This window comes from Carettochelys insculpta, chromosome 17 (genome assembly GCF_033958435.1).
Source record: "Carettochelys insculpta isolate YL-2023 chromosome 17, ASM3395843v1, whole genome shotgun sequence".
NCBI classification, from domain to species: domain Eukaryota; kingdom Metazoa; phylum Chordata; order Testudines; family Carettochelyidae; genus Carettochelys; species Carettochelys insculpta.
Genome location: NC_134153.1, coordinates 32820607 through 32836279, shown reverse-complemented (window position 1 = coordinate 32836279; position 15673 = coordinate 32820607). Strand labels below are relative to the sequence as shown.

The 15673-nt window shown below is 50.3% G+C and overlaps 1 long non-coding RNA gene across 2 annotated transcripts in view; it reads right to left on the bottom strand.

Moving 5' to 3' along the window:
• LOC142022408 (uncharacterized) overlaps window positions 1-15667 on the bottom strand; it is a 41878-nt gene extending 26211 nt beyond the window's left edge. For both annotated transcript variants that reach the window (XR_012647954.1, XR_012647953.1), the window contains exons 1-2: window positions 15400-15667; window positions 13101-13188 (exon numbers count right to left, since the gene is read on the bottom strand). This is a non-coding gene — a long non-coding RNA (uncharacterized LOC142022408). The remainder of the gene's footprint in view (window positions 1-13100; window positions 13189-15399) is intronic.
• Window positions 15668-15673: the final 6 nt, after the last annotated feature.

Below are 15673 nucleotides of genomic sequence, written 5' to 3'. Positions count from 1 at the left end.
AGATTAAAGAGGCTATCACAATAAAAAACACAGTAATAATAGGAGATTTCAATTATCCCCATATTGATTGGGTGCATGTCACCTCAGGACGGGATTCAGAGATTAAATTTCTTGATGCCTTAAATGACTGCTTCTTGGAGCAGCTAGTACAGGAACCCACAAGGGGAGAGTCAATTCTCGATCTAGTCCTGACTGTAACGCAGGATCTGGTCCAAGAGGTAACTGTTACTGGACCGCTTGGAAATAGTGACCACAATATAATAACTTTTAATATTCCTGTGTTGGGAAGAACACCGCAGCAGTCAAACACTCTGGCATTTAATTTCAAAAAGGGGAATTATACTAAAATGAGGAAGCTAGTTAAACAGAAACTAAAAGGTAGAGTAACTAAACTAAAATCCCTGGAAGCTGCATGGAAACTGTTTAAAGACACTATACTAGAGGCCCAACTTAAATGTATACCCCAAATAAAAAAACACAGTAAGAGACCTAACAAAGAACCACCATGGCTTAACAGCCATGTTAAAAAGGCAGTGAGAGAGAAAAGGGCAGCTTTTAAAAAGTGGAAGTCAAATCCTAGTGAGGAAAATAGAAAGGAACATAAACACTCCCAAATTAAGTGTCATAATGTAGTAAGAAAAGCCAAAAAAATTTTTGAGGAACAGCTAGCCAAAAATTCAAAAAATGATAGTAAAATGTTTTTTAAATACATTAGAAGCAGGAAACCCGCTAAAAAAGCAGTGGGGCCCTTGGACGATTAAAGATATAAAAGGAGCGATCAAGGAAGACAGTGCCATTGCGGAGCGATTAAATGATTTCTTTGCTTCAGTCTTCACGGCTGAGGATGTTACAGAGGTTCCTAAATCTGAGCCAGCCTTTTTAGGTGACAAATCTGAGGAACTCTCCCAGATTGAAGTGACATTAGAGGAGGTCTTGGAGTTAATTGATAAGCTGAATAGTAACAAGTCTCCAGGACCAGACGGTATTCACCCAAAGGTTCTGAAAGAACTCAAATGTGAAATTGCAGAGTTATTAACAGTGGTTTGTAACCTATCCTTTAAATCCGCTTCGGTACCCAATGACTGGAAGACGGCCAATATAACGCCAATATTTAAAAAAGGCTCCAGAGGAGACCAAGGCAATTATAGACCGATAAGTCTAACATCAGTACCAGGCAAATTAGTAGAAACAATAGTAAAGAATAAAATTGCAAGGCATGTAGAAGAGCACGAATTGTTGGGCAAAAGTCAGCATGGTTTCTGCAGAGGGAAGTCGTGTCTAACTAATCTATTAGAATTCTTTGAAGGGGTTAATAAACACGCAGACAAGGGGCACCCAGTGGACATAATATACCTAGATTTCCAGAAAGCCTTTGACACGGTCCCACACCAAAGGCTTTTATGTAAATTAGGCGGTCATGGGCTAGGAGGAAAGATCCTTTCATGGATCGGGAATTGGTTAAAAGACAGAAAACAAAGGGTTGGAATAAATGGTAAATTTTCACAATGGAGGGGGTAACTAGTGTTCCCCAGGGGTCAGTCCTGGGACCGATCCTGTTCAACTTGTTCATCGATGATCTAGAAAATGAGGTAAGCAGTGAGGTGGCAAAGTTTGCAGATGACACCAAGTTGTTCAGGACAGTCAAAACCAAAAGGGATTGTGAAGAACTATAAAAAGATCTCAGCAAACTGAGTGATTGGGCAGCAAAATGGCAAATGAAATTTAATGTGGGTATGTGTAAGGTAATGCACATTGGAAAAAATAACCCAAATTACACGTACAACGTGATGGGGTCAAATTTAGCTACGACAGATCAGGAAAGGGATCTTGGAGTTATAGTGGATAGTTCTCTGGAGACATCCACACAGTGTGCAGCGGCAGTTAGTAAAGCAAATAGGATGTTAGGAATTATTAAAAAAGGGATAGATAATAAGACAAAAGATATCATACTTCCCCTATATAAAACTATGGTACGCCCACATCTTGAGTACTGTGTGCAGATGTGGTCTCCTCACTTCAAAAAAGATATATTGGCATTAGAAAAGGTTCAGAAAAGGGCGACCAAGATGATTAGGGGTTTGGAACGGGTCCCATATGGGGAGAGGCTAGAGAGACTGGGACTTTTCAGTCTGGAAAAGAGGCGATTGAGGGGCGATATGATAGAGGCATATAAAATCATGAATGGTGTGGAGAAAGTGAATATAGAAAAATTATTTACCTTTTCCCATAGTACAAGAACTAGGGGACACCAAATGAAATTGATGGGTAGTAGGTTCAAAACTAATAAAAGGAAATTTTTCTTCACACAGCGCACAGTTAACCTGTGGAACTCCTTGCCGGAGGAGGCTGTGAAGGCCAGGACTCTATTAGGGGTTAAAAAAGAGCTCGATAAATTTTTGCAGGTTAGGTCCATAAATGGCTATTAGCCAGGGGTAAAGTATGGTGCCCTAGCCTTCAGTACAAGGGCAGGAGATGGATGGCAGGGGATAAATCACTTGATCATTGTCTTCTGTTCTCCTTCTCTGGGGCACCTGGCATTGGCCACTGTCGGCAGACGGGATACTGGGCTGGATGGACCTTTGGTCTGACCCAGTATGGCCATTCTTATGTTCTAAGAGCTATGGCATTTGCTTTTTTACATAGTCACAGTCTGGTGGCTGGGGTTTAAACAGAATCTGAAAAAACAAAGCTGAGGTGATGCTCTATCTAGAACGCTTACGTACACACAAGATAACTTGTGGCCTAGCTTCCGTGGAATTGCATTTTTTAATACAAGAATGAAACTGGGCTCTGGAATGAAACAGGAGGGTCCCTGTGGTTGGCATCACACACACTCCACAGAAGTTCTGTTTGTGGTAAAACTTTATTGCCCCAAGGCTTATTTCACGTCTGCTGTTGATTTTGATTTTTTTTCAGTGAAGTTTGTCTCAACCAGCATGCTGCTTCCTGTGATTGGATAGCTCTGCTTCCAGAAGATACCTCTAGGGGAAACAGAAATTTTAGTTCATGGCTGTATAGAGAGCGAGGGCGAGATTGTGTGAATTGTATGTTCCAGGCTCATACAGATCTGTGATTAAGAGCTCCTTTCCTAACTGAACTAAAGATTTTCGCCTCTTCAAGTTCAGTAGTTTCATTTCTGCAGTTCTACTTTCTACTTTATTTGTTGGACTCTGATCCTCATGCAGGCCAATGTGTGTTAACCCAAAATATTCTTCCCCTTTCAGCAACCTTGAGTGTGGTGAGGCACTTAGCTGTCTGTAACTCCCAGTAAAGAAGGAATAGTTATATGTAATAGAATGTATTGCTTGATGATGGGGTGAAGTAAGCTACATTTGGTTTCAGAGAAAATGAAAGCTTTGAGTATGGCAGAAGTGATGAGACATAAAAGACACTAGCTCTAATGCACAGAAATGTTTAAAAAACTGTTTCTGTTCTTTTTTTGGGGAGGGAGCCTTTTCCTCTATCAAGAATGAGACTGGGACAATACTGTCCTAATTTCTTTATGGGTCCTGTTATCTTCTCTGCAGTCTAGTCTGCCAAATCTGGGTTTATAGCTAGGTGGTAGGAGTGGATGAGGTCTGAAGAGATTCTCCAGAGTTTCACCGTTTCTGTTACTAGAGATGTTTGGGAACAGCATCAGACCTTGGGGAGAGTGACCATTAAAACAGGCCTGGCTACATTCAATTGAATGTCAGTATTTTGGTTTCTTACCTTCTTCTAAGTCCTTCAGATAAGGAATTTAATCCTGTGTTATATAGTGCCTTTGTCTTACCCAGCTTTGTGTGCAGAGAACTCCTCAGAAAGTAGCTGGTTCACAGAGGACTTCTGTGCTAGCCGCTGGATCCTAGGCATTCTACCAACAGTGCACATCTCCTGTTCTGGGCAGCAGAGACAGCAGAGACCATCTCGTGAGGATCAACCCCAGACATGAAAGCTGTTTCCTCAAACCTAAATCTCCCTTTACAAGGTGATGTGCATCAAAGAGCTTGGTAAACTCTGATCAGGTCAGCTTGTATGGTGTCAGTTTCACCAAGGAGAACAGACTTGGTGCACTCTCTGTTGGAAAGTATCGGAGGGGTAGCCATGTTAGTCTGGATCTGTAACAGCAACGAAGGGTCCTGTGGCACCTTACAGACTATCAGAAAAGTTTTGAGCATGAGCTTTTGTGAGCACAGACTCACTTCATCAGATGCTGGTCTTGGAAATCTGCAGGGCCAGGTATAAATAACCAGAGCAAGGGTGGGGATAACAAGGTTAGCTCAGTCAGCTAAGGACCCAGTGCTATGGACCCAGAAATGCTATTTCAAAATGCATTTTGCGTGTAGTTGTGTTATTTTGAAATCTTACTTCAAAATACGGCTGTTGTGTAGACATAGCCTTAAAAGAGCTTTGTCTGGGGAGGTGGTGGTGTTACTCCAACAGAAGAACTCCTGTGCTTGTCAGCTGCATCTAAGCTAGGGGGCCAAGCTGGCACAGCTATGTCAACATAGGCTCTAGAGTGTAGACGTCCCCTCAACTTTCATGTAAAAAATGTTTCAGATCCCCAGGATTGCAGAGAAAAGGTGAAAAACATAAAACGAGTGTGTCCTTGAGGCTCTGAAAGCAAAGACACGTACAAAGATCCCAGATGAATTGCTTATTTCTCTTTAATCTCATTTTAAAACAGTCTCATTTTTTAATTTGACTGCTGACAGAGGTGACTGGTGCAAAGAGACTGTTTTAAAATGAGATTTGAATCGAGGGATGGCAGCTAGAGGGTAGGGGAAGAGAGAGCTGGAAGGCAGCCAGCATGAGGAGGGGGAAAGCTACACCCCAGAGGGGCACCCCTCGGGGTCTTCTCCCCAGGACGGGTTGGAAGGACTGTCTCTGCTGTCCTGACGCTTCTGTGAGAAACTGGGCATCTGTTGCCTAATAAACCTGTTGTACCTGCTGAGTGAAAGTCACTCCTGCCAGTGGACGGGGTGCAGTGCAGGGGGACCCCTGAACCCCATCACACTGGTGTCAGAAGTGGGTAGCTCAGTTAGCTCAGTCAGCAAGGGTGAGGCTTACTACCAGCAGTCAGAAGTGGGATGCACAGATGAGCTCCCAGCAGTGCATATTTGTAGTGGAAAGTCCTGTCCCCTCGGCCGGACCCAGACCACATCCCAGGATTACATTCTTATACACAGGTACAAACAACTTACACATCACTCCTGACGTATTGAGGTAAATGCTTTCAGGCTGGATGTGAGAGACAAGCAGAATAGCTGCCAGTGGCTAAGGATGACCCTGGGGCTACAACTGGCAGGTAACACCTCTGCCCTGAACAAAGAGGAGGGAGGAGCCGAGCTGGGTTTTTGAGGCTTACTACCAGCAGTGGCTGACTCAGCGCAAGAGAAGGAAGGAGCCTCACAAGAGCCAGAGGGGGAACAGAGCAATTCCTGAAGCTGCTGCTGGTGAGTGAATACCCTGGGAGACAGCGGGGAGATGGATTATACCCAACTCCTGAAGGCAGAGCTAGCGGGGCTGTGCAGAGAGAGAGGCCTGACCGTGGGGAAGGCGACCAAGGCCCAGCTGATTGCCCAGCTGGAAGAGAGTGACCGATCCGGGGGGGTGGAGCCTGTCCCGGCAGAAAGTGGCCGGTCAACCTTGGGAAGCGTTTCGGATTCTCCGACAGGAGCGGGAGCTCGATGCCATCAGACACACACGGTGCCCACCAGGTCACGCTCAGCTAGCGGTGGTCCATCGCGGGCAGAGTCCCCCGCCGCAGAGCTGCGACGGCTGGAGCTCAAGGTGAGATTAAAGGAACTGGAAGCCCAGGAACGGCAGAGGGAACATGAGCGCCAGCTACAAGAGAGAGAGCGAGAGCGGGAGCACGAGCGGGCCATGGCGGAGGCGAGATGCCAAGAAGCCCCAGCTGCGGTAAGCAGGGAGAGGACCAGACGGCTCGGGGTGGCCAGTCACTTGGAGACGCGCGTGCTGGCCCAGTGTCAGGACCCAGGGGACATGGACGAGTTCCTTACCGCCTTTGAGCAAGCCTGTGAGTTGCACGAGGTTCCCCCAGCTGAGTGGCTCCGGCACCTCACCCCCTTGCTAGGCCAGAAGGCCGCAGCAGTGCTCAGCCAGCTGGAGGGGCTGCAGCCTGGGGACTATGAATGGATCAAACAGGCCCTGCTGCATAAGTTCGGGCTGACTCCGGAGATGTACAAGAAGAAGTTCCAGGAGGCGCAGAAGAGGCCAGAGGAAACCTATGTAGATATGACCTCCCACCTGAGGCAATACTACCAGAAGTGGGTGTTCGGGATGGGAGTCCAGTCCGTAGAGGACCTGATCAAGCTGGCGGTCCTGGAACGATTCTACGAGATATGCTCACCTGACCTGAGGGTGTGGCTCGTGGACCGGAGGCCAGGGGATTCACACAATGCAGGGAAACTGGCAGATGACTTCACAAGCAGCCGGGCCAGGTTTGAAAGTGAGCCCCACAAAGAGAGGGAGTCCCGGAGAGACCGAGAATCTCAGAGAGACCAGTTCCTGACTGTACGACAGAGGGGACCACCTCTTGGGCGGGCCCAGGAAAGAGGGGCCGGCCACCCACCCCCCAGAGAGCCAAGCAGTGCCTGGACAGAGCAGCCGGCCCGAGGGACACAACAAGACCCAGGCTGTTATCGCTGTGGGCAAAAGGGGCATAGAGCAGCCCAGTGCCCCAAGCTCCCAGACAGGTTGAGCAGGCCGGGGAGTCATGGAGTCAACTGGGTGGAGTCCCGGAAGCCAGAAGGACTGGCGGCCAAGATGGGTGGTGCTGACAGTGGGCACTTGGACTGGGACGAGTCCGCCCCACAGACCAGCTCCTCAGGGGGTCCAAATGCTCAGAGGTCAGTTGACAGAGTGGGGGCGGCGATGCCTCTGCGGAGCAAGTGTCTCACACCCCTCGAGGTAGACGGGAAAAAGGTCACAGGGTTATGGGACACAAGCGCTGACGTGACGCTGGCCCGACCCGGGGTGGTGGCACCAGGCCACATGATACCCAATTCCCACCTGACGATAACAGGAATTGACGGGACCCCTTTCAAGGTGCCCATGGCGAGGGTGAACCTGAAATGGGGGGACAAGGAAGGCCCCAAGGAGGTGGGCGTGCACAGCCATTTGCCGGCGGATGTACTGATGGGGGGGTGACCTGGAGAACTGGCCAGGTGAACGCCCTCGTGCCCTGGTCCTGACCCGTAGCCAAAGAAAAAGAGGGGTGCGTTCCCCAGATTCAGGGGTACAGGCCCAGCCAGAGCCACAGGGGCCAACCCTGAGAGAAAGGGAGCCCCCAAAAACCAGATCTCTCAGGCCAGGGGTGCTGGAGCCAGGCAGGGATGGGGAAGTAGCTTCCACCCCTGCCCCAGCCGAAGAGTTCCAGGCAGAGCAGCAGAGAGACCCCTCCTTGCAGAAGCTGAGGGAACTGGCCAGTCTCAGCCCAGCTCCACAGCTGGGGGAGGGCTGCAGGGAGAGATTCCTGTGGGAAAAGGGATTCCTGTACCGGGAATGGGCTCCCAGATGCAAAGCGGAGCCATGGAAGGTCCAGAGGCAACTGGTGGTTCCCCAGAAGTACCGGCGCAGGTTGCTGTACCTAGCCCATGATGTCCCACTTGCAGGACACCAGGAGATCCACCGCACCAGGAGAAGGTTGGTTTTTGGCCAGGGATCTTTGCAGCTGTCCGTCTATATTGCCTGTCCTGCGATCCCTGCCAGAGGGTGGGGAAGACCCGAGACAAGGGAAAGCTGCCCTGAGGCCACTGCCCACCATAGAGGAGCCTTTCCAGAAAGTGGCTATGGACATAGTGGGACCTTTCAGCAAGGCAACGCGTTCGGGGAAGAAATATATTTTGGTGGTGGTAGATTTTGCCACGCGATACCCAGAAGCAGTGGCCTTGACCTCTGTCGACGCTGACACCATGGCGGATGCACTGCTGTCCATTTTCAGCAGAGTGGGGTTCCCCAAGGAGGTCCTCACAGATCAGGGGTCCAACTTCATGTCGGCCCTGCTGCAAAGCTTGTGGGACAAGTGTGGGGTCCGGCACACCTGGGCCACAGCCTACCACCTGCAGACCAATGGGCTGGTGGAGAGGTTCAATGGGACTCTAAAGCAGATGCTGAGAACCTTCATGAATCAATACCCCCATGACTGGGACAAGTACTTACCCCACCTGCTGTTTGCGTACAGGGAGGTGCCCCAGGAATCCACAGGGTTCTCCCCGTTTGAGCTGCTGTATGGAAGGAGGGTACGGGGACCCTTGGACGTGCTCAGAGAAGAGTGGGAGGGGACGGCCTCTCCTGAAGGGGAGTCAGTGGTACAGTATGTGCTGACCTTCCGGGAAAAAATCACCGAGCTCGTGGGCCTGGCCAGGGAGAACCTCTCCATGGCCCAAAGGAAGCAAAAGGTCTGGTATGACCGTAATGCCAGGGCCCGAGCCTATGCCACCAGGGACCAAGTAATGGTCCTTGTACCTGTGCGGCGGAACAAGCTGCAAGCGGCCTGGGATGGGCCCTTCAAGATCGTCAAACAGCTAAATGACATGAATTATGTGGTGGAACTGTCAAACCGGGCCCACAGCCACCGGGTCTATCGTGTGAACATGATGAAACCTTACTGGGACAGGGAGAACTTGGTGCTGGCCGTGTGCAGACACTGGGAGGGGCAGGGGGATGATCCCTTGGTGGATTTGCTCACAAGGACGAGCTGGCTCCTTGCTGGAGTCTATTTCCCCTCTCAGACCAGCTAACCCCTGCCCAGCAGACTGAGATCAAGGAGGTGCTGCATTCACACCAACAGCTGTTCTCTGACAGACCCGGACGCACTGACCTGGCTGTCCACCGAATAGAGACAGGCACCCACGCCCCTATCAAGTGTGTGACATTCAGAGCCACAGGGAAGACAGCTCAGGACATAGAGCGGGAGGTTGAAGACATGCTGGCTCTGGGGGTGATCCAACCCTCCTCCAGCCCCTGGGCCTCTCCCGTGGTTTTAGTCCCTAAAAAAGATGGGTCTGTTCGGTTTTGTGTGGACTATCGCAAGCTTAACGCCATCACTGTATCGGACACTTACCCCATGCCCAGGCCTGATGACCTTTTAGACAAGCTGGGGGGAGCCCGTTACCTCACCACCATAGACCTCACCAAGGTGTTAGCCGACGGCCAAGGATGTTTGGTGAGGTGCCAGCTATGCCCGTTTTATACCATCCGTGACTTTAACCGGTAGGATGCACTGTCCCTTCGCGGCGGGCAGCCCAGGCTAGGCTGACGGATGCCCCAAGGTCCTAACCACCCGTGACTTTAACTGCTAGAGCTCAGAGCCCCTTCGCAGTGGGCAGTCAACACTGACTGACAGGTGCCCCAATGGCAGCACTAAGAGCCTTTCCACACCCGTGACTTTAACTGCTAGAGCTCAGAGCCCCTTCGCAGTGGGCAGTCAGGATTGACTGACAGGCGCCCCAAGAGTTTGCCCCATGGAAGCGGCACAACTCAACGCTAGGCTCTTAGTACTCTCACCTAATGGCCAGGCTTTATTGCCAAAACGGCTGAGGTTCTTTAATTGTGTTGGCTGCTTTACAGTAACCCAGAGAAAACAAGTCAGGCTTATGCACAAACGGTTATCAAAAATTTATTAAACTAGATTCTAATCATGTGGTTACAAAATTGCTAGTGCCTACTTATTTAAATGTATAGATGTTACACACACAAACAAGTTACACAACTGAAGCCACAATCCCAAAGAAAGAAAACAAAGTATAGAGCTCTATGTCAAAATACGTGTACACTAAAGATAGGAGATCAGGTGTGGGTGCTTCTTACCCTCCTTGCATCTCTCGATTCCAGCGGTGCCAAGCCAGGATCGGTCACTCAATTCCACGGAAAGACGAATAAGGGACAAGGCTTAGGGACCCTTTTAGCTGCAGAAGCCTTGGGAGGCTGTCACTTATCTGACCAGCAGATAGATAGTGAACAGCACTCAAAAATCATGGTGCTGTAGGTCCCATACTTATACCTCTGTACTCCTTTATTCTCTTTCTCCTTTCTTATGCCAAATTGGGGCTGGTCTGTCTGGGTGACGCCAGCTCTCGCAAGAGTAGTTTACACTTGCAAGGGAGAGAAACAATAAGTTTCGACTACTGGACATTCTTTTATTAGGGTAAATATTCTCCCACCTAGGATGTGGGTGTGTGTGCATCACGTTATTTAGTAGGGGCTAAGAGCCATGTCTGTCACAGCTTCTCTGTCTGCTGTGAGCCTAATCGTTGTATATGTTCCCAGAGGCACCTTGTAGCAGCACACCTGTGCTTCTCACAGCTTCAAAGGCTGTGCTGGAATTTATGTTAAGTGCCCTGTTGTTTTGGCTCCCTTGTGTTCCCAGCAATGCTGGTCTGAGAGGGGGCTGGCTGTCTGGCTACACAAGGGGTATTGGCAAGTGCCATTAGACGAAGATGCCCAGCTCAGGTCAGCTTTCATCACCCCTGTGGGCCTCTACGAGTTCCTGGTCCTGCCCTTTGGCCTCAAGGGGACACCTGCTACCTTCCAGCGTCTGGTGGACCAGCTACTGAAAGGGATGGAGAGCTTTGTCCTGGCTTACATGGATGACATTTGCATCTTCAGCCAGACATGGGAGGACCATGTGTCCCAGGTCAAGCAGGTGCTGGACCGACTCCAGAAGGATGGGCTGACTATCAAGGCAGGGAAGTGCAAGGTGGGAATGGCTGAGGTGACCTACCTGGGCCACAAGGTGGGCAGCGGCTGCTTAAAGCCAGAGCCAGCTAAAGTGGAGGCTGTCAGAGATCGGCCAACACCCCAGACTAAGAAGCAGGCCCAGGCCTTCATTGGGATGGCGGGGTACTACCGGAGGTTTGTGCCCCACTTTAGCTCCATCGCAGCCCCCCTCACAGAGCTGTGTAAAAAGAGAAGACCTGACAAGGTGGTCTGGACCAAGCAGTGCCAAGAGGCCTTTTGCGCGCTGAAGGAGGCTCTGGTCAGGGCCCCAGTCCTGGCAAATCCAGACTTCAACAAACCCTTCCTGGTGTTCACTGATGCCTCAGACATGGGGCTGGGCGCTCTGCTAATGCAGGTGAATGACAAAGGGGAGAAACACCCCATAGTGTACCTGAGTAAGAAGCCGCTGCCCCAGGAGCAGAACTACGCAGCCATAGAGAAGGTATGTCTGGCCATGGTGTGGGCGCTGGGGAAGCTGCAGCCGTACCTGTTTGGATGGCGTTTCACCGTGTACACCGATCACTCACCCCTGACCTGGCTGCATCACATGAAAGGGGCCAACGCCAAGCTCCTGCGGTGGAGCCTGCTCCTGCAGGACTACGACATGGAGGTGGTCCATGTGAAGGGGAACAACAACACCATAGGCGATGCCCTGTCATGGAGGGAGGGCCCCGAAGTTCCCCAGGTCACTGGCTAAGTGACCCCGCTCAGTTCGGTCTGGAAGGTGGGAGAGATGTTATGGAGTGGGGGGAGTGGAAATGTGAGACTCAGGCTGGATGTGAGAGACAAGCAGAATAGCTCCCAGTGGCTAAGGATGACCCTGGGGCTACAACTGGCAGGTAACACCTCTGCCCTGAACAAAGAGGAGGGAGGGGCCAAGCTGGGTTTTTGAATCGGGGGACGGCAGTTAGAGGCTAGGGGAAGAGAGAGTTGGAAGGCAGCCAGCCTGAGGAGGGGGAAAGCTACACCCCAGAGGGGCACCCCTCGGGGTCTTCTCCCCAGGACGGGTTGGAAGGACTGTCTCTGACTGCTGTCCTGACGCTTCTGTGAGAAACTGGGCATCTGTTGCCTAATAAACCTCCTGTTGTACCTGCTGAGTGAGAGTCATTCCTGTCAGCAGACGGGGTGCAGTGCAGGGGGACCCCTGAACCCCATCACAAGCCCCCTATGGCCTATTTCAAAATAGGCATTATTCCTCAGGGAATGAGGTTTACTGCAATTGAAATAAGACCCCTTATTTTGAATTTATTTTGAAATAGTGTGTGCATCATCTGGACAATGCCAAAGTTATTTGGAAATAACTGCTATTATTTTGAGATAACTTGGCCATGTAGACTTAGGCTTAGCCTCATAGCTTGAGCAATTACGTCTAGCATTCAGAACAAGAGTCAGAGACGCGGGTCAGAACTGGGGTTAGGAGTCCAAGAGTGAGCCAAAAGGCAGGTCTCATTGACTCAGACTTCAACAGCGCAAAGGATCATCATAATCAGCTTGGCTGAGTTTCTACATGTTGCAGGCTGCAGAACCTCATCCATACATTCCTGTAATAGATGTCAAATTATGGAAAATTCACTATTTATGCTAGTTGAAACCAGCTAGTGATCTTTGCCCATGGTGCAAAGGAAAGTGACCTTCACAGAATCCTAGGGCTGGAAGGGACCTCAGGAGGTCATCTAGTCCAGCCCCCTGCTTCAAGCAGGATCAACCCCCACTAAGTCATCCCAGAGCTTCCTGAAACACACTGTGCCCTGTCATGTACTTCTGGAAATTGGGCACAGCCTGGAGCGTCTTCAGCAGTAGGATGCACATACATGCAGAACATCAGACTATCAGCATACTCATCTCCTCCTTCCCTGCCACTATAAAGCACAGCTCTCAAATTTGAAAGCTGAGTGTGTGGGACACCTGACAGTGTGGTGGCTGCTATCTTGGCAATACCAGGTTTGAACCAATGACCCTCATAGGCCGTGTTTACACTAGCCCAAAACTTTGAAATAGCAATTTCGAAGTTTACTAATGAAGCGCTGAAATACATATTCAGCGCCTCATTAGAATGCTGGCAGCCACGGCCCTTCAAAATTGACGCAGCTCATCCAGACGGGGCTCCTTTTCGAAAGCAAACAGCAGGTAGGAATAGGGATTTTGAAGCTGCAAGGGTCCTTTCAAAAAGGAGCCCCCTGTGGACAAGCCGTGTCAATTTCAAAGTGCTGCAGCTGCTGGCATTCTAATGAGGTGTTGAATATGTATTTCAGGGCTTCATTAGTAAACTTCGAAATGGCCATTTGCACAGCCATTTCGAAGTTTTGGGCTAGTGTAGATGTAGCCATAGTGAAAAGAATGAGTCTTTACTGCTTTTACTAATAAGTCAGGTTTCTTACCTGGGAGCTGTCACTAACTCACATTACTGTGGATTGGATGCCAGGAATTGGAGTTCGGGAGGACACACTATACTGATGTGGTAAAGGCCTAAAATATAAAACACCATTATGTACAGATTATTGTAGTACTTAAGTGCAAACCTGCTTTAAACTTTTTTTCCCTTTGCATAATACATTCCAGTAATGGTTATAGTGTAGTTCCAAAAAGATGAAGCACCTCTGAAGAACACACAGAGGAACTATCACAACAAAGAAGCAGTCAAGTAGCACTTTAAAGGCTGACCTAATAAATTATTTTGTTAGTCGTTAAAGTGCTACTCGACTGCTTTTTTGTTTTGATAGTATATAGACTAGCACAGCTTTCTCTCTGTTACTACACAGAGGAATTGTTTGAGTCATAGCAGATGTGTGGGAGAAGTGTTTCTGCATGAGTTTGCTCACTGTAGTTTTTTTTTCCAGAGCTCAGGCTTGCACCCTGGGCAAGCAGTCTGGCTCTAACTCTCCCTCCTACTTGGCTAGCTTGATAGGTCCTTTTCTGCTGCACCTGGGGGTTACAGTGGATGAGAGGATGGCTATGAGTCAACAGTGTTCCCTTGTGACCAAGAAGGCTAATAGTGCATTGGGGTGCATTAGGAGGAGCATTTCCAGCAGATCTAAAGAAGTTATTCCCCTCTATTTGGCACTGGTGAGGCCACAGCTGGAGTAGTGTGTCCAGTTCTGAGCCCCCCAGTACAGGAAAGATGTGGATGCACTGGAGTGGGTTCAGTGGAGGGCAAGGACAATGATTAAGGGGCCGGGAGCACATGACCTATGAGGAGAGTCTGAGGGATCTGGGCTTATGTAGCTTGCAAAGAGAAGAGTGAGGGGCGATTTGATAGCAGCCTTCAACTTCTTGAAGGGGGGCGCTCTCAAGAGGTGAGAGAGTCTGTTCTCGGTACAGTTATACCCCGAGATACGCCCATTCGAGTTATGAGAATTCGACTTTACGAGGAGTTTCATTTAATACCCCTACTTCAGCTTACAAGACATTTCTTCATGTTTACAAAGACTGACTTGGAGGCTGGTGTCTCTGCTAGGCAAGTCCAGAGGGGATGGAGTCGGCCGCGTTGGTCTTGATGAAGAGGCCATGCAGGGGGGCGGTGGTGACCTGCAAGAGGGTGGCAGTCTGGTGCAGGGAGGTACGCTCATCAGAGTCCTGGCAGTAGATCACGCTGTTCTGGGAGACGTCGATGCTGGGCACACAGCCTATCCCAGCCCTACTGCTGCTGCTCACCCCCCCCGGATGGTTAGGGGGCTGCCACCGCTGCCCACCCCACACAGCTGTGCCTCGGGCACCACTCGCTGTCTGTGGTACTCCCTCCCATTTAGTGCCTGGATTGCCCACTGCTGCCACCGGTGGGGCCTCTCCGCTGCACAGCCCCGCACAAGCAAGGCATCACCCCTCTCCAGCTGGGGGTCCCCTGTGCCTGCCTAGCTCCCCACGTGGCCAGCCCCTGGCAGTGCCCACTCCCTGCTTAACCTAAGCTGCGCTCAGGCCAGGCTGCCTCCCCGTGCCCTGCTCTGCCCTGCCTGCCCCCTTGCACTGGATTTAATGGGATTTGTAGTTGTTATAGCATAAATGGGTATACATTTTGGGGCTCAGGAACGCATAAAATTTTTTCCCATTGAAATTAGTGGTAACTACATTTTCGACTTAACGAGAATTTGCCCTAAGAGGAGTTTTTCAGGAATGAATTACCCTCGTAAGGTGGGGGAAGACTGTAGTAACAGATGGCAAAATAAGGAGCAATGGTCTGAAGTTAGAAAGGGTGAGATGTAGGTTGGATATTAGGAAAAACTATTTCAGCCGGGCTACGTCTACACTAGCAAGTGTTTTGAAAAAGCTGTGGCTCTTTGGAGAAATACTCTGGAGTGTCTACACCCAAAATGCATTCTTTCAATATGAAATTGGAAGAATGCAGCACTTTTTCCGACCACCCTCTTCCTCTCCCAGAGGAGGAGGAGCACCTTTTTCCAAAAGATTATTTCAGAAAACACGTGTGTAGATGCCCTGGAGGCCCGTTTTTCGAAAGAGCAGTCAGTCCCCATGGTGGTGCATTTTGCGATCACTGAGTAGGGGGCTGTGTAGGTGCGTTCCATCAAAAGAGCAGATTGATTTTTTTCCATCTGCTTTTTTGGGTGTGGACAAATTCTCTAGAAATGAGTCTCTTTGGGAGAGCTCTTATGGCAGGACTTCTGCTGAAGGATTGCCGCAGTGCAGACATAGCCCAGGAGCTGGTGAAGCGCTGGAGTGCCTTACCTGGAGCGATAGTGGACTCCGTCCCTACAGGTGCTAAGTCCTGCCTTGACACGGTCCTGGCTGCCATGATTTAGCTGGGATCGGCCCTGCTTTGGGCAGGGGGCCAGGCTCGATGACCGCCTCAGGCGCCTTCCCGCCCCGCCTGTCTGGTCGGATGGGAGGCAGAGCCCCGCAGGCTGAGCGGGAGGCCCTACTGGGCACGCGCATGGCCCGGGAACACGTTCTGGGGCGGGGCCACGCGGCACTTCCGGGCCCAGCACAGTCGAGCCCCGCG